Source organism: Phoxinus phoxinus, assembly GCF_949152265.1.
Source record: "Phoxinus phoxinus genome assembly, chromosome: 21".
Taxonomy (NCBI): Eukaryota; Metazoa; Chordata; class Actinopteri; order Cypriniformes; family Leuciscidae; genus Phoxinus; species Phoxinus phoxinus.
The window spans coordinates 17,228,791-17,248,017 of NC_136896.1; the positions used below are offsets into that span (position 1 = coordinate 17,228,791).

Sequence of the window (19,227 nt, forward strand, 5' to 3'; positions counted from 1 at the left end):
TGTAAGATGGTAAGCAAACAATCAGTTTTCATAATCACTGTACAGGACAAATGGTCAGGAATCAGGAAGATCTGAGTGACTTCGATAAGGGCCGAATTCTTATGGAAAGGCGACTGGGTCAGAGTATCTCTGAAACGGCAAGGCTTGTTGGTTGCGCCCGGTCAGCAGTGGTGAGAATTTACCAACAATGATCCGAGGAGGCATAAACCACAAACCGACAACAGGGTATTGGGTACCCAAGGCTCATCGATTCACGAAGGCAACGAAGACTATCCTGTCTAGTCCGAGCCAACAGAATGTCTACTGTGGGTTAGGGTTACAAAAATTGTAATGATGGTTATAGGAGTTGTCACACATACCCCTTTTCCATCAAGTCAGTTTGAGTGCTGGTTCAGAGCCAGAGCCTATAGTTTCAAATCAGTTCTTTGTCTTTCGACACCCAAAGCACCAGCTCTGAACCAGGAAAAGTGGTTCTTAAGTAGCACCAGTGCATTGCTGGTCTAGAAGTAAGAATCGCTTGCATCAGGGACTGGGGGCAGGGTTACCGTGACCAACAAGATGAACAGAAACTTGTGACTGCCATTTTTTAACGTCAAATAGCAGCTAATCGAGCTAATAGCAGCTCGATTGTAATCTCTGTCTATGCAAGTTACGGCGAGCTGCACAAACATGTTGGTTTCGCCGTATCTGGATGCCGATTTAGGTTCGCAAAGCCATGAGCATCAATAGTAACACCACGACCGCCATTGTTGATGGAAGGCTTGTTCGAGATGCATCGGAGCAGCGCGGACCAATCAGAGCTGTGGGAGTGTTTGGAGAGCATACGACTCCTTGTGCTTTTGGATCGCTCTCGCAGTGCTTTGATGTCATGCGGCGATCGGTCTGCGAGAAGCCGATGCATCTCGAACAAGCCTGGTGTGTTTTTGTTTGCCGCTGCCACGCTAGCGTTGCTGGGCAACATGAGATGTATACAGTGACGTAAGATCTGGCTCTGTGGAAGCTCTCTAGCCTGTGGAAAGGCAAACCGGTTCTTAGAAGGTCCGGAAGTTGAACCAACTCCGAACTGGCAATAGCTCTGGCTCTGAACTAGCACCCGGTTCATGCTGGTGGAAAAGGGGTAACAGCGAATCACACTCTGCTGTTTTTATGGAGCAGACCTACCAGAGTGCCTATGATGACCCCTGTACAGCAGTGGAAGAAGGTCACCTGGTCCAATGAGTCCCGTTTTCTTTTACATCCTGTGGACGACCTTGTAAGTGTGTGCCATATACCTGGGGAAGTGATGGCACCAGGATGCCCTGTGAGACGACGACAAGCCGGAAGAGGGAGTGTGATGCTCTGGGCAATGTTCTGCCTAGAATCCCTGGGTCCGGCTATTCATGCAGACATAAATTTGACGCATGCCACCTAAACGTTGTTGCAGGACTTGACAGGGGTCTTGTAGAGACCATTGCATAGAGTCGGCACTGTTTTGGCAGCATATTAGGCAGATGGTCATAATGTTTTGGCTCATTGGTGTATATAAACAGAACAATTTCCTACGCATTAATCCTATATGTCTTTTAAAACAATACTTTTAAATTTTTCAAGGAACTTAAAGCCATCCTGCAAGCATGGCTTGCCAAATGCATGGCCTACTATGACACATTGGGCAATGATCATATAATAATAAAATTACAAAATGTTCTTATTGTACTTTCTGTAGAGAATCGTCTTTATTCTATCATCATAGCTGGTTATCACATTACATTACATCACACCCAAATGAGGCACAGCCTATCGGGAATTGTCTCCACTCCGGCCCTGCTCTGTGAATACTCTGTGGTAATGGTATAGAGCTGCAAAGCCAAATAGAATTAGTTAAGAAGCAGTAGAGATATTTGTGTTTCAAAAGCAATATCTCATTTGATATAGTACACCCATATGGTTGAAGCAGATGGTGGAGAGCTTTCTCAAGACCTTTGAGAGAATTGTGTTATTGTTCCCCCGCATTACTCTTCACATCCCAGAGTAATCATATCTGCTCTCAAAGATCTGCACACTGGATTCGGGGGAACTCTTTTTGCAAGGAACATACTGCGAGGATAAAGGCATGTCTTACAAATGGAAATACACATAACTTTTTATAAACTATTTTTACTATTTTATACTTTTTAATTTAAAAAAATTGGACAGTCGGTAAGAATTTTTCCATGTTTTTAAAAGTCTCTTACACTCACCAAGGCTGCATTTATTTGATCTAAAACGCTAAAAACTATAAGATTATGAAATAGTATAACAACAGTTTTATGTTCAAATATTTTAATATATTTTAAAATGTAATTTTAATTATGGCAAAGATCAATTATTGCAGTCTTCAATGTCACACAGTCTTTCAGAAATCGTTCAAATATGCTGATCAAGGAACATTTCTTATTAAATATCAATATTGAAAACAGTTTTGCTGCTTAATATTTTTGTGGAAACCATGATTATTATTTTTCATGATTCTTTGATGACTAGAGAGTTCAGTGCGACAGAATATATTTGTAATAGAACTCTTTTATATATGTTTTAATTAAATGCATAGCCTACTTTCTGAATAAAATGATTCATTTCTTTTTTCCCCCTTTTTTTCTGCCTTCTAACTTTTGAACGGTTGTGTATAAATTGCAACTCAACTGTTTTTCTTCTTTTAAAACAGATGGTGATGATGTTTAAGAAGATTCCAAACAGAATGTTGTGCCATATGGGAAAAAAAGAAAGAAAATCACATCAGCAGCATCTTCCTGCAGCGCGGTTCCCGGTCCGACTCCTCAGCTTTCACACAGCGTGTGCATTTCATTAACAGAGGGGAGTCTTGTGTCTAACTTATGGTCAATGGCTCGGTAATTATATTAATTAGCCTGAAATCTGCCATGTAAAGAAACCCTGAGGGATACATGAAAGACAGAATACTGTGTTCTCTGTGGCCAACATGTCGTCAGCCCCAAACACAGTCAGTCAGTCCTGATCTCGCACTCATAGAGAGGAGCTAATGGTCAAGGCTGGAGGATGAGGTCTTTGTAAAATGGACGGTGCAATTAACGCCTGCCAGTACTCATTATCCTCCATGTCAGTGGGTAGAGGCTGGAGGCCAGGAGGTGGATTAGAGAGAAAATGAAAGGAGAATTAAAGACACTTAATGGATGCTGCTTTAGATTTCTCTGCAAGTTCTATTAACCCTAATTTAAATCAATTTTCTCCTTTCTGCAATTCTGTGCTAATAAAGCTATCTGTCTGACAGTGACTTTGTGTGTCCCAGGCGGGTACGTTTGAGATACATTAGCCTGGGCTCATTTTACTAAGTGCCCACAAAGCACACAATGCTGTTAGCAAGCGTAGAACTGGTTGTAACCCAGCAAACGTTCTCAGAACTTTGGCTAACATTCTGGCTAGGAATTCTCTATAAGGCTGTGTGTCCACCAAAGCATTTTTATAGGCTAGCGTATTTTTCCCTAATTGTTTTCAATGGGAGCCCCACGTTTTTTTAAAAGCCAGCCAGCTGAGAGTTTATTTCGCAGTTTTTTACTAGTCGCCAAGAGTTGAAGAATGTTCTATAATGTTTGAAAAATTATCAAATTGAGCTTCCTTAGAGTCATGGACATTTTTAACTTAGCAAAACATTTCTTAAAACATGTTTTTTGTTATAGCTAGGTAGCACCGGTGTCCTCTTTGCCCTTAGATACGGACACCATTTGGTGCTTTGGCACGTCAGTCACATGTCAAATATATGCTTAGTAAATTGTTGCCATTTACAGTACTGGAAATCCCTGTCAACACCAAGCTGCTTAAAAAGTACATTAGCATCAGTTAACAGCTTTATCTCTCCTGCAGACAGATGATTATGCACTGAGTTATGTCATCCGGGTTGATTATGTAGAGTCTGAAGTACAATATTATATATTATTGGGTCTGATAGGGACCTAATTAGGAGCATAATGGTATGGTAACCTATCAGTCAAGGCTAATTACTCTGGCTTTCATGCAAGAGTAATTGGGTTTTTAGTTCAGGGGCTGAGGTTTGGGACACTGGTATGAAGCAACAATTACTGGCGACAGAGATCAGAAGATTTATGGGTTGAAATTCAAGACGGAAAATGATGACATGTGATTCATCAAATCGCTTTAGCAACCCCCACCTCCACTACACACACACACATCACAATGTTCAGAGCAATGTCTGAGAACCCACTGAGCACTGATGCCGCTGAACCGTGCTATATGTTCATATATTAGTTAAATGACTTGGAATCTTATCTGTTGTATGTATTAATGGTTAATGAAGGTTAAAAACTATATGAAACGGGCAGTTCCGACTGTATATCGTGGAATACAGAGTTGGGGAGAATCTAAAAGTAGAGATGCTATATTTTTCAGTAGTATGAAAGTAGCTGTTTTCATAACAGTCTAACTTTTTCAGTAACAAGCTACTTTATGCAAGAGCTAGCATTAGCGCAACCAAATGCTAAAACATGTTTTTTTTATTGTATACTCACCTAAATGGCCCCTCTCTCCCTTATCTGCTTGTTAAGTCGTGACATAAGGAATAGCAACTGTTTCCGTGTTCAAGCCTCTACTCGTTTCAATTGAGAATACTCTCTCAACAGCTGTTTATGAACACTATTTATTCATATCACACATAAGCTAAGCTTCTAAAAACTCACTGTACACTGCAGTCTCTGGGCTCACACCATCCCGGACAACAATATTTTAATGTTTCAATAAAGATGAATCACTGACTGGCCATCTGAGATTACAGAATGGAAAGAATCTGTGAATCCCTTGTGAAAAGAAAATATATTTCCCTATATATGAGTCGTTAATATATTAAATGGTTTAACAGTATATTTAAAAATCTACAGAATAATATATTGTGTTAATATATTACAGTACATTGAATAATACATAAGGAATTGCCGCTTTTCATATATTGAAATATATGTGACAATGTATTTACTAATATATAATTTTATATTCAGTAATACACTTCATAATATATAGATGTATATGTGATCAGATATGGTACTGCATGTGTATATATTGCAGACATATTTACTTATGCAGCATAAACACTCATAGAGATATGTAATGTAATATATTTCTTTTTTTTTTTTTCAATTATTTACAATTTTCAAAGCAGTTAACACCACACAAGCACACCTGCATGTACTAAAGTATTCAGCCACGAGACTGTCAATGTGCTGAGGGGTGCACAACCATTACTTTTAAAATAAAGTAATTGTAGATGTCGGCCAATCTTCAACCGAACCACAGGTTCTACTCAGCACAACTGTAACCCCACCAAATCAGACATCCCAGAAAACCCTTTAAATTCCAAAATAATAGAACATTAATATTCCCATATATTTTTGTCCTGTCAGGACACTATCATCAAACACGATTGGCAATTGCATACAGTTAGATTGGTGCTATGGTTCTGTTCTGGGCAATAACTCCCTGCGCATCCATGCAGCCTATATAAGAGCAGGGAGAGCAGCAATAACCCCGCTTAGTGGTGAACAGAACAGAACCAACATGAATGTATTGCAGATATCATCAATTCAAGATTTTAAATGTATTAATTTATTCTGATTCAGAATGCCAAATACTGACTGACGAGAGGAGGAGCTGGGGATGGAGGAGGGTATTTGGCTCCTGCATGAGAAACGCGATAGCTGCTGATAATACTGAAGGAGCTTATATATGTATACAGTGATGGGCGTCATATTCCTATTGGTAGACGTGGATCAGCTGAGAGTCAGCTGATGCGAGCTTGACTAACGTGACCTGCCAGAACTGACGCTATACACCTAATTTCCGTAAGGGGTCTTCTCATTCATATTTAGCAGAAAGTTCGATTCATTCTATGAATTGGTTCTTTCCAACAGTGGCCATGGCAATTTGTATTTTATGTTTTGTACAATGCAACACTGAGGATTCAATTTAGGGATGGACATATGCTATGAACAAATTCACAAAAATGCTTCACTGATTTGATTCTACTGTAGAATAAATTAGATTGATTTTGTTATATTTAGTATAAATGCCCTTGTTTAAATTTGTTAATTTGATACTGTCACCCTGATTGAGATTAGGGTGATGGTATACAGTACAGCCAAAATATATTCACTCAGCAACTATATTCAAGTGTAGCCTCGACTGTACACCACCTCAATGACACCCTATAACGGTAGATCAAAACATTGTCTCGTTTTTTTACCTTCACAATTGAAATTAGTTCTAAATAGCAAGACAATAAAATGCAATTATATTTTCAGCTTCAGTTGTCTGCAATGTCCTATCTGTTCACATCTCTCCCGGTTTCTTCTTTAACATGATGGATGGAATGAGAATTCAGAGCTCCGGGTCATAAGGATGCCTGAACCTGATGTGCAATTTCAACTTGTTAAACAATAGAGAGCATGTGTCCTTGGGATGTATTTTATAATAATGTTATTTAAAATATTTGTATTTGAATTATATTTCCAATTTTTATTGTAGATTAAATAAAAGTGCACTCTACACCAGAATAATTTCGGATAATTAGCCCTGCTAAGGAAACCTCTTCTACTGGATTTCATAAGTGTGGACAGACCTATCTCTGTGGAGTTGCAGTATTTCTTTTCTTTGTTTTATACTGCAGGGATTCGGTACATCAAACAATGTCTATATTTAACTCAAACCTCTATTTCTTTCTATCTCTTCGTGTTTCTGATTGATAAACCCATTTCTCACAAAGATTTCACGCCCCAAAGAGTCTAAATGGGTCTGCTCCCATGGCAAACAAATCAATTTTTATAGACTTTAAAGTTGCTGGTCTTGAAAATTGTTAGAATACCTTTGAAGAACCAGAGAAAGATTCTCTAATTCAGCCATTTTTGGCACGTTGGATTGGTATCGACGAGCAGACCCCACAATACTTGAGAAGATGTGACACATCTATCTTACAGCTCCATAAACTGAAAATAGCTATACTGGACTGAACTGTATATTTCTAATGATATATGATACATGGTCCTTCAGTTATAAAGTGTACTTTCCTTAAAATGTTGCTTTCCTTCAAAGAAATTGATACACTTGGATTGTGTATTATCATGTTTTTTCTGTTTTCATGTATTTCGCTTTTCATGATTTAAATGAGAAATAATGTCTCTCAGTGGAGCTTATCATATTGTAATGAAGCTTTATAATTAATTAGTCACCTGCTATGGTTTCGTTTAATGGTGAATCATCTACCATTTTAAACAAAGGAAATTAATCTGAGCTTTTGAAGCCCTTTGGTTTGCACATTATATATCTTTTATTATTAAATCATTAGATTGTGGAGTGCTTCTTCATCAGACTAAATTCGGTTGTATTATTTCCCCAGATATACAACCATGAGAGATTCATCATCAAGCTGGAATTTCATCACCAGACCCCTCTTTGATATATTGGATCTATCCAATTGCGTGTTTGTGTGTTCAAGCAGAGAGATAATCATTTGAAGGTAAATATCTTTATTATAACTTGTCTGTCATGAGGGTTCGGTGCGAAGGCAAGATCAATATAAGTATGTTGGCGTTGCATGACTTTAGTAAGCCGGATATTTGTAATTTGCTGTCTATGGCTCTCATAGCTATAGAGAAAAAAAATGTCACTTTTCTCTAACAGCCACTCGAGTGTATCACGACTTATGAGTGACAGTCACTCTTCTTTCATGCTAATCGTGAATCATGTGTCTTCATCTGCATGTGTCACACGAATGTGTGTGAACTGAGCAATCCATAATATTGGAAATGTGTTAATGCAGGAAAACATGTTTTTCTCCTCAACAATTATTAAATGCAATTAAATGGAAAATATGATAAATCATTGTTTTCATCCTGGATAACTATAGTTTGAATATAGTCCATCAATACCACTGAAGGTTGAGTCGGGTCCGTGTATCATCCGATCATTTCATTTCCTATTTGGAATGGAATAACGAGAAATGAAAAAACAGCTCGTTTATTCGTTTTTTTTGTTTATTTAAAAAAACGAAAAATTAGATTTTGGCTCGATTTTTCATTTTTCGTTTGTGGTTTACAAATCGGTTTATGGGTTCGATATTTCGTCCGCGCATGTGGGCGGCGCTGAAACGCCCCTTTCATCTGATTGGTCAAACCGCTCCGCCTTCAGGACGAGCTTTTCTTTCTGTCGGCAGAATAAGAGTCAGTACGAGTGCGGCACTAACATTATTGCACTTTAATCAAATAATGTCTGAAACCACCACTCACTTTTAAGTTACTATGCACAATATTTGAAGCAGAAGTATGTTCCAGCGACCCCATTAATGTGAGCTACAGTAGGCTATGACAGATTATTTTAGCATGATGTATTTCTCATTGATAAATACAGTGCAAATAGCCTAGTTCCGTCTCTTTGGATAAAAGGGAAGTGGAAATAAAAATCAACATAGGCCTATAGGCTGAATTGTAGGCTACCATGTCCTTAACATTAGATGTCCGTAGATCTATAACTGTTAGCTACGTCAGGGATAACGCAGTTTGTACAGTAATAAAATCATCATGGTTCCCATAAAACATGAAAACCCAACAACCCAATGGGATAATATCCTTGTTGTGTAAAACATCTGTTCATAATCCGTGATTATACCATTTCAATAGGCTACGAATAGCACCAGGAGGCGTCTGGAATAACTGCAATGATCAATCCGCATTTTTAAGACAGCTAATTTTATAGGCTATAATATTCAGAATGTCCTCGTATAATGCCAACGACCGCTTCCTTTGAGAAATATAGCAGACCACCTTTTTTAATCTGTTATTTCAGATTATTTGTGCATAAATATTTGTGCATAAATATTTGTGCATAAATGTCCGGACAGACAGACGGACAGATGGACAGACAGACAGACAGACAGAAGTTTAAATGTGTTAGGCCTATATAAATTTAGGCACATATAACAAGTATTACAAACTACAATAGCCTAAACAGAACATGGCAAGCCATATAGCCTACTTAAAAGGAAAACAAATTTGCTGAGTAAAAACAGAGCTTGTGTTATTGAATCATATTTTTTCTAGTATATCTTAAAATATAGAGCTCATGACAAATAAAAGTTCCAGATGGACAAATTTAAACGCAAAAACCAGTGTGAATAACAACATCAAACTTTGCAAAGTTTGTCACGTCAAAGAGTGGCAAACTTTGAAGTAGGGTTCAAGTTTTAATTAGTTGTACAGCTTGAAGTATAAAGCTTCTTCGCATACACAGATATGGCCTATTTATGAATGAAATTCATGCATTTATTTGTCATTTAAACTGATGCAAACAGGAAAAGAGAGTAGAAAAGACATATTATCCTGTCGCCCCCTCTAGTGGAGAGCATTAACCATTACGGCCTTCATTGATAATGCAAGTCAATGGATTTTTTGGGAAAGTATGTCTGACCAGTTATAAATGATATAAGCGAGTCAGACCAGTCTGGAGGTCTGAGCTGAGTTTGGTGAAGCATTAAAGTGAAGTCAATTTCTCATAATAAACAATGATAATGTTTAAAATATGCTGCATGGCTTTCTCAAGTCAACTCAGAGAAACATCGACCAATTCAGAATGTAATAAAATCGTATTAGTTTTATAATAAAACTAATAACATTTTAAAGGTGCTGTGCTCTTCAACCGACATGATTTTAATCAATCCCAAACCCTGCTAATTTTGACAGTATTAACGTTCACTGATTTTAGCTTCTCTCTTTTCTTTCTCTTTATTTTCATGTGAACTGAGTAGGCTACACATGCTTACATTCATAAATATAAACTTTATTTCTATTCAATTTTTCAAAATTATTTAGGCTACATGTGTCACCTGCCTTTTGATGTAAATAAAAGACGAGAATGGTAAATGTTACACACTATAATGGTGTTACATATAATAGTAGCCTACAGTTCAGCCTATTATTGATTTTTATTCTACTTCCCTTTTATCCAAAGAGACGGAACTAGGCTATTTGCACTATTTATCAATGAGAAATACATCATGCTAAAATAATCTGTCATAGCCTACTGTAGCTCACATTAATGGGGTCGCTGGAACATACTTCTGCTTCAAATATTGTGCATAGTAACTTAAAAGTGAGTGGTGGTTTCAGACATTATTTGATTAAAGTGCAATAATGTTAGTGCCGCACTCGTACTGACTCTTATTCTGCCGACAGAAAGAAAAGCTCGTCCTGAAGGCGGAGCGGTTTGACCAATCAGATGAAAGGGGCGTTTTAGCGCCGCCCACATGCGCGGACGAAATATCGAACCCATAAACCGATTTGTAAACCACAAACGAAAAATAAAAAATCGAGCCAAAATCGAATTTTTCGTTTTTTAAACTAAACAAAATAACGAATAAACGAGCTGTTTTTTCATTTCTCGTTATTCCATTCCAAATAGGAAATGAAATGATCGGATGATACACGGACCGAGTCGAACTAGTATATGCACCTTTAATAAAATTTCAAATTATTACATTAGATTTTAGACAATTACTAAATTAAGATACTAAATAATGATTTAGATTTTGTTTGATTAAGATGTGAGGTTAACTTTAGGACTATAATAAGTAAGGGATCCAGTTAGTCAGTCCACAAAATAAACCCTGACAGGTCATTGTCAATAAAATCCAAAATCCAAAATTATGTTTGTATATGAGGCAGGAAAGCAGCTGCGGTTTTCAATTAGTCATTAGTTTTGTTTGTTTTTCTTTTTCAGTTTTTTTTAAAAGGAATGTTGTAGTGTTTATTATCAATGATTTATCCGAGCACATAATTTTTTTTAATTCATGTGCCCTCTTTGTTCAAAACCATTAAATTCAATGATCCAGCAAATGACAACGATCCAACTATCAATTCCCAGTAGACAAAATCAAGTCCCACCCAACATTTTCTCACATTTGAGAAGCCATTTCACTTGGATATGCAACTTCCGTTTCATGCAGACTTTAAGCCACGACTTGCAAAATCACTTTAGACACAACACAAACAGGAAATTATGTCATGTCCTAGGGCTTGTTTTTTTTATATGATAAACAATGAAACAATACATTCAAAATTTGAAATACACAACTTTACAGAGGATTTTGTAATTTGTATTTAGCCAAGAGGTGTGATGTTTAGATCTTTTATTGGTCAGAGTTTACAAAACCTTTCAGAATGAAGTCTGCCGTGTTCAAATTAATATGAATGGAGGTCAATGGAGTAAAAAGTATCTAGTGTGACACTGGTTTTACACAGCGTTATTATGGAAGACGTAGCCTATCAGAAATATCAGAAGAAATGTTAGGAAATATCAGACTGCTGACTGCAGCAAATGACAAATCAGAATCGAGTATTTCAAAGAGCTGGGGATATAATTATAAAAAACATAATAAAATATATTATAGTCAGGTTTAGTGAATGAGGAGCATAATGACAGTGAGGAGAAAAATCGCTGCAACAGACGTCTAATTTTATTTAACAAAAAATCTCAAGGGTTTCACATAATACATAAAGACAACATCGGAGCCGGAGGGTTGAAAGAGCCTGGCGTAGCCTGAGGGATGACGTACCATTGTGGAGCCGAGGGAAAGTGGAGCCAAGGTGGAGCCGATGGGTTAACTTGCCGAGGTTGAGTCCAGGGCTCGGAGGCCTGAGGTGGAGCCGATGGGTTAACTTGCCGAGGTTGAGTCCAGGGCTCGGAGGCCTGAGGTGGAGCCGATGGGTTAACTTGCCGAGGTTGAGTCCAGGGCTCGGAGGCCTGAGGTGGGGGTCGACAAACCAGGGCAGAGCTTGAGACCTGGAGGTCTAAGCAGCAGGGCGGAGCCAGTGAAGGAGGAACTGGATGGCATTTGCAGAGGAGGAGGGAGTGGGAGGCTGGACGGGACCAAAAGCCAATGTTTAATTTGTAAATGAAAAATTGCCGGATTCACAAGTTTCTACAGGGGCCTAACTACAGCCTAGTGTATTATTCTGTCACGTAAATAGCTATGTTGAGACCAAAAACCATTCAGTTGTTCAGTGATATTCTCTGACCGATGACACAGTTGCCTTTTCCACTACATCAATTTCAGATTTTGACTGATCTAACTCCTGTTGCTTGTGTCTCCCGCCATCCTAATTACACCTAGTAGTATAAGATGCGTTTTGGTGTGGACAACACTAAATACAGGTGTAAACGGGGTCTAAAACACTTTGAGCTGGTTCACTTTCAAACACTTCCAGAGGTAGTCGAAAACGCATTTGACCGGATTGCGTTTGAATAGTCACAAAAAACATTATGGTAAGTGCACTAGCAAGACAGGAATTTAAACGTTGTCAGCATTAAGACCCAAGTTTGGGTTGAAGATGAAAACGTTCCAAGCACAATGTTCTCTCACCATTCCTGATTTGTACCTCGCACTCACAGAGTTCCGCGTACTGTCAGAGCAGAAACGAAAGATGATACTCTCCATATGTTTTCACGTCATCTCCGTGCGTGTTCATACGTAAATTGCGCAAGCTAATTTTGTCCATTACACCAAAAGATCTGAAAAAAAACCATACATTTACCCTCCCCTCAACGAAATTGGGACAGAAGTGGTTGAAAGGGAGACGGATTAAAACACCAGGTGTAAATAGGTATGTCTCCCTCTTCTACTTGTGATTCGATCCACCAAAACGCATCTTATTACCAGGTGTAAACAGGGCTAGTTATTGTGTGCCCTGGAACAATAACGCAATGAAGAGTTGCTTCAGGAGTGGGCTCGACGACCACCTCCTGATAGTAATGCTGGCGAGGAACCCCCGGCTGCATGCTGCAGCAGTACATTGATTATGCACTGTGTCTATTAGGTTTCATCATAATGTTGAAAACCTAACCCTGTAGAAACTTTTCCAGGACCGAGAAACAGGCAGACGCGTGGCTGAGCAAGATTGAGGGGTCAGGACTGCTAGGGAAGTTTAAAGCATGGCTCTTCCAGCACGGTCTGCTACCACGACTCATGTGGCTACTGACAATCTATGAAGTACCTTTGACAGCAGTGGAAGGAATCGAGAGGCGAGTGAACAAACATCTTCGCAAGTGGCTCGGAATCCCGCCAAGCTTCACGTCAATAGGGCTATACACCAGGTCTGGTCAGGTACAGCTACCCCTATCATCAGTGGTGGAAGAGTTCAAGGTGGCAAAGTGTCGGGTTGTGATGATGTACCAAGACTCCGCTGATGAAAAAGTCAGAAGAGCAGGTGTCACTACAAGATCAGGACGCAAATGGGCGGTTGAAACATCAGTGGCACAAGCTGAAAGTGCATTGAAGCTGAAGGACATCATTGGGAACCCATGCGTAGGGAGGCAAGGTCTTGGATCCACCCACTTCCAGCAGTGGGGAAAAGCAGACCCAAGGCAGAGAAGGGGTATGATTCAAGCCGAGGTCCGCCATCTGGAGGAAGAAAGGCGCAGGTCTAGGGCCGTTGAACTTGGAACACAAGGTGCCTGGACAAAGTGGGACCTGCCGAAGCGGAAGATCACGTGGCCTGAGATCTGGAGACTGGAGCCCTTTCGTATCTCCTTCCTGCTCCGCTCAGTGTACGACACCCTTCCATCACCAACAAACCTCCACAGATGGGGAATGAGGGAAGACCCATTGTGTAGGCTATGCGGAGGGAGGGGAACAATGGCGCACATACTGGCAGGATGCAAAACAGCTCTTAGCCAAGGAAGATACAGGTGGCGCCACGACAAGGTTCTCGGTGCACTGGCGGACATCTTGGAGCAGGAGAGGCAGAAAAAGCGTAAGACCAGTACAAGGCCGGCAACAGTCATTCAGTTCATCAGAGAAGGGGAAAAACCATCAGCCCACAAGAAGAACAAAAAGAGCCTCTTGCAAGCAGCACAATCATGGGAGATGAGGGTGGACTTGGCAAGGAAACTAGTCTTCCCCCAGGTTGTGCAAACATCACTGAGACCGGACATGGTCTTATGGTCTGAGGAGGCAAGGAAAATAATCCTGATTGAACTGACGGTCCCGTGGGAAGACGGGTGCGAGGAGGCCTATGAACGAAAAGCCACCAAGTATCAGGACCTCGTTGAGCAGTGCAGGGCCAAAGGGTGGCAGACCTGGCTATTCCCGGTTGAGGTCGGGTGTAGGGGTTTTCCGGCGCAGTCTGTGTGGAAAACACTCACAGCTCTGGGTATAGTAGGAAGGGAGAGGAAGGCAGCTGTCCGTAGGTTGGGTGAGGCAGCAGAAAGAGCGTCTTGCTGGCTCTGGAGTAGGAGGGAGGAATCTAGCTGGGGGCCAGGAGGAGGTGGGCAGTGACTGGCCATCACTGCCGACCCGCCAACTGGAGGTTGTTGTGGTTAAGGGTTGAAACACCCCATGGAAGTTGGACGCCACCTGACGACATCTTCTCCTGGCTGAAAGCTACACAGTCATGCACTTCAGTCAGTGACTGAGTTAGTAAGCATCAGTAGATGTATCCAATAGTTGGGGGTAGTTTAAGATTAATTTAATAATACCACCTGCTTGCCCACTCCTCACGTTCCAGGGCCCATCCACCCAGAGGACGTCCTCACACTGGAGCCCACCACGGAGCTGAACAAGCATTCAGCCATGGCCACCATGTTGGACCATCAACCAGAGCCCACTGCTGACTTAGAGCCCGTGCCCACCACAAAGCCAGAGCATCTTCGTCCCGGAGCCCGAGCCCACCTCGGAGTCTGACCACATGTGAGAGCCGGCAACAACTTTCCTCATGGATGATAGTTAGTGGAGTTTGAGGGCATGGAGTGGAGTCCCGCCCATCCTCCCACCACTGAAGTGAGTGTGCTAAGCTGAGTCCCCACTGAGGTACTATTAGATGAGTTGGATGTTGTAGTACTTTATGTTCTACGCAGTCTCCTCTTGTCCCGTCCAGTCCCAAGTCATCTTCGTCATCACTGGTTCAGCCTGTCAATCGCAAGTCATCTTTATCTCTGCTGTGATAGCTCAGTCCAAGTCATCATTGTATCTGCTGGTTTAGCCCAGCTCCAAGTCTCCTAGTCGCCACTGGTTCCGCCCAACTCCACGTCTCCTTTGTCACTGTTAGCAATGCTTAATTTGAGCCAGATCTTGCCGGATCCTGTTCTGGAAAATGTCTGATTTTGGATTTTTACGTTGCGGCATTTGTTTTTGAATGATTCGGCATAAACAAGTGCATTACATGGTGACAGTGCGTGTATGTGAGAGACAGAGCGAGACAGAGCGGGCCAGAGCGGGCCTGGGTTAATACAGATGTATTTGGACGTTATGTTTTGCTGGCTTCAGCATATATTTTTATATATAACATATTTTTATTAGCTTTCTTAAGTTCAAAATCATTCTCGTAGGTTGGTTCTTGCTGCTTATTGTTTTGCACGTAGTAAAGTTTGGAGAGTAGCATAAAGTTTGGAGAGATTGTAAATACCTGAGAAAAATTAAGCATAGCGTCAGTTCTGGCAGGTCACGTTAGTCAAGCTCGCATCAGCTGACTCTCAGCTGAACCAGGTCTACCTATAGGAATACGACGCCTATCACTGTATATAAGCTCCTTCAGTATTATCAGCAGCTACCGCGTTCTCAGGAGCTAAATACCCTCCTCCAACCCCAGCTCCTCCTCTCGCCCAGTCAGTATTTGGCATTCTGATTCCCCTTGAATCAGAATAAATTCTCGAATTATGTTGTACTTTAAAATCTTGAATTAATGATATCTGCAATACATTCATGTTGGTTCTGTTCTGTTCACCCTAAAGGGGGTTATTGCTGCTCTCCCTGCTCTTATCCATGCTAGGCTGCATGGATGTGCAGGGAGTTCTTGCCCAGAACAGAACCATACCACCAATCCTAACTGTATGCTAATTGTCAATCGTATTTGACAATAGTGGTCGTCACCAAGTTAATATCACCAAAATGTCAATAAGACAGTCATGCATATTTTCATTTTCCATATCCATGAGTTTTTACTCCATGGGTAAAGCTGATGGTTTTTCTGATCAAAAGAGATCCCGAAGATGGAACTGCTAATACTAAACAGGGCCTTAGATCCAGAAACTCCTCCATGTAATCTTGCAGAGGATGGATTAACTGCACACGAAACAACTCAAGTGCTAACCATGACAACTAACAAGTGATCGAAACACACCTGTCAATTATATTGAGATATGGTCAAGCAACATTTTCTGGGGACTGAATTGTAACTGGTAATGTATCTTTAATAAGTTACTTATTAGATTTTGTTTGATTAAAGTGTGATGATCACTTTAGGACTTTAATAATAATAGTTCAATAATTTGATTTGCATTTGTATATCTGTCAAGCCAATGTGAAAATCACTTCACTATTACAGTTGGACACGGGAGGCACTGCTTAAGTGGTTTTATTTTATCTCATGAAACATAGATATAACCCAGGGGTAATTACAAATATTGATATTATGTAAATGATATGAAAAACATTAAAATTAGTTCTGGGAATTATTTCCCCATTGACAAGACAATTGTTCACCAGACAAACTCGTGCCTCCATTATTGCAGGTCCAAAGAAGAGGGCCAGCAGCCTTTAATAATAAGAGCTTATTATTGTCCCTTATGCGTAACATTTCCATGAAATAAGTGAATATCTCTAAAGTCAATATTTCCTACAGAGCAAGGACAAAAGCTCACAAAAGCTGAGATCACACATGAAAGAACACCTTATTCCTTTGTCGAAGACTGAAAGAATAATGCAGTCAGTGGATTTGTTTCATATGTAAAGGAGCTGATCAGTCAGCCACTTTTTTCCCCAGGTGTTTGATGTTTCCAGTGAGGCTGATGGGAGTTCAAGGGCGAAATGTGGAGGCAAAGCATAGGCCTTTGTGTCCGGTCTTCAGACGTTTACCTGTATCTTCTGGGGCTCTGCAGAGAAATGACTGTTTGATTCTATTACACTTTCATTACAGCTGTAGTTAATGGTTGTGTCACAGTCTATTAGCCGCATTCATCTTTCCTGTGATACACAGCGAGACACAAGCGCACAGAACAAAGACAAATGACTCTGACACACGAGAACAGCATTACAATTCAAACATTATTTTCTATACGGCTATAGCAACAGCCGACCGAGCCACGTTGTGCACTAGCCATCCAGGCAGTCATGTCATAATGGCGTGGAGAAATGCTTTTTCTAATCTAAACAACTCAATTATCTGTAGCCTTGATCAAAAACATTACCATAACCATATTCAATTTAAAAACACAATATTGCAACCAAAGGGGACAGGAAATAAATCCTGACTGCTCCAGTGCTGCTCTGCCTGTAATCTCTCAATGTGACTCTGGGGTTTGCAGTAAGCCCTCACTCATTTTAAAGTTCTCCTCTGCTTTAGCACTTTCCCACTTGCCAACAGTAATCGATTTAAAAATGCTTTTAACAACTTCATCGTTGCGATATTCTTTCACAATTTATGAACACCTAATCAATAAACAATGGAAAATCCACACGGCGAATGGCAATCAGAAAACCGCTGGGAACATCAAAAGAAGGATGCTGATCCATTCCTATGAAATGGATACCGCTCGCGAAACAGATGAAATGGATATCACTCATGTGACTGCTGGAGCTAATTTCGAAATTTAAAATTCATAAAAGCTATGAAAGCTGATATTTGGCGCTTGACTGCTGGGCCATTAGCCTGTAGTAACACCATTTTACGTACACAAACAGATTAGAAGACACTCGGAGAACAACATTTCCCCTTTCCGAATTGCAGTATAGGCTATACCCAAATTACGCATTCGCTAAAAGTTTAATCAAGGCATGTGCTGGAGCACTTTTTGATCTCATTTAATTCATACTTATTTCCTGTCAGTCCTCATTACAGCCTATATTAAATTGTATCCTCTGATGAAGTGCAGCTTGACATGGAACAGGATCCTCCATTAAACCGCTCTCACTGTAAGCGTGGCAAACTACGTGTTCAACAGCAGTGTATGTTATATTCACCTTTGTTTCAGTGCTAATGGTTGCAAAATTAAGCTAACAAAATTATTATTTTGTCTGTTAATTATGTTTCAGAAGTACCATGTTGTGTACACAGACAGGCCCATGTCTCACTCTCATCATTCTTTAACTGTGTTTTATTTTCCTCTTTGAGATGATGTCTTATTACATTTACATATTGTAAACCCTCTTCACCACAAGTATTGCAAAATACAATGGCTTTAAAGTAGGAAATGAGTTGAGAACAAAGCTGCATAAAACCAATTATAAACGCAAAATTAATAACACTCCCAACCAAAGACATCTGTATTTGTTATTTCGAACAATTAGACTGTCTCGGTTCCTCACTTGATATTGAAAGTTACTTTCGAGTCATTGTTTCTCTACACCCTTGAGCAAAACTGCAACATACCGGTAATAATTTTGTAAATATAAACCATATATCACACCAGTAGCCTGTTTAGTATTTTTGACAGCTCACTTCAACATAATTGAACATTTCTTAAGCTAACATGTTTTATTAAACCTCTATGAGCTTTCATCTCTTTGTAACTTGCCTTTTGAATTATTGCTAATAGCTCAATGTTTTAATTAGCGCCCCAGGCCTTGGGATTGGTGCAGTGAAGTGTTGTTATAAAATCAAACTCATTACAGTATTAGGCACTTTTACAGGGCACCGAGGCAAAGCTAATTCATTTGAACATATCTAAGAAAATCTATCAACTTACTGAAGAATTAATAACCACGGTCAGCTTGTCAATGAACTACTTTTTATCCAGCTAAAACTTTTCAATACTCTCACCTCACCTACATTTATATCAATGTTTTTTTTTTTACAACAACAGATAGAAAGGAAATAATAAATCATTGATTACTTATTGCATTATTAATGTTATGAAATAATTTATTTGATATAAAGAGTTATTTACTATTAGAAACTGCAATTGAAGTTGGTCTACACTGTTAGCATTAGCACAATAGCATAAAGTCAAGTCATGCATTACTTTCAAGTAACCAAATTATTTTTTATCTCTTTTTATTGATCTTCTCTTTAATTAATTATACTTTAGCTTTCAAGAATACCATTGATATTGCCTAGCTCTGTTAGTGTAGAACATTGTTATATACATTTTTATTGTCAAACTTTAATGGTAGCCTAGTTTACAAAATAATATAATATAAAACTCCATTCAGAGCGCTTAAAGCCACGCCTCCTCCAAAACACATGAACT

At 39.7% G+C, this 19,227-nt stretch overlaps 1 long non-coding RNA gene across 1 annotated transcript in view; it reads left to right on the forward strand.

Moving 5' to 3' along the window:
• Positions 1-17,075, forward strand: part of LOC306989578 — a 28,505-nt gene extending 11,430 nt beyond the window's left edge. Inside the window, exons 2-3 of the long non-coding RNA XR_013795664.1 lie at positions 7,391-7,510; positions 16,803-17,075. This is a non-coding gene — a long non-coding RNA (uncharacterized lncRNA). The remainder of the gene's footprint in view (positions 1-7,390; positions 7,511-16,802) is intronic.
• Positions 17,076-19,227: the final 2,152 nt, after the last annotated feature.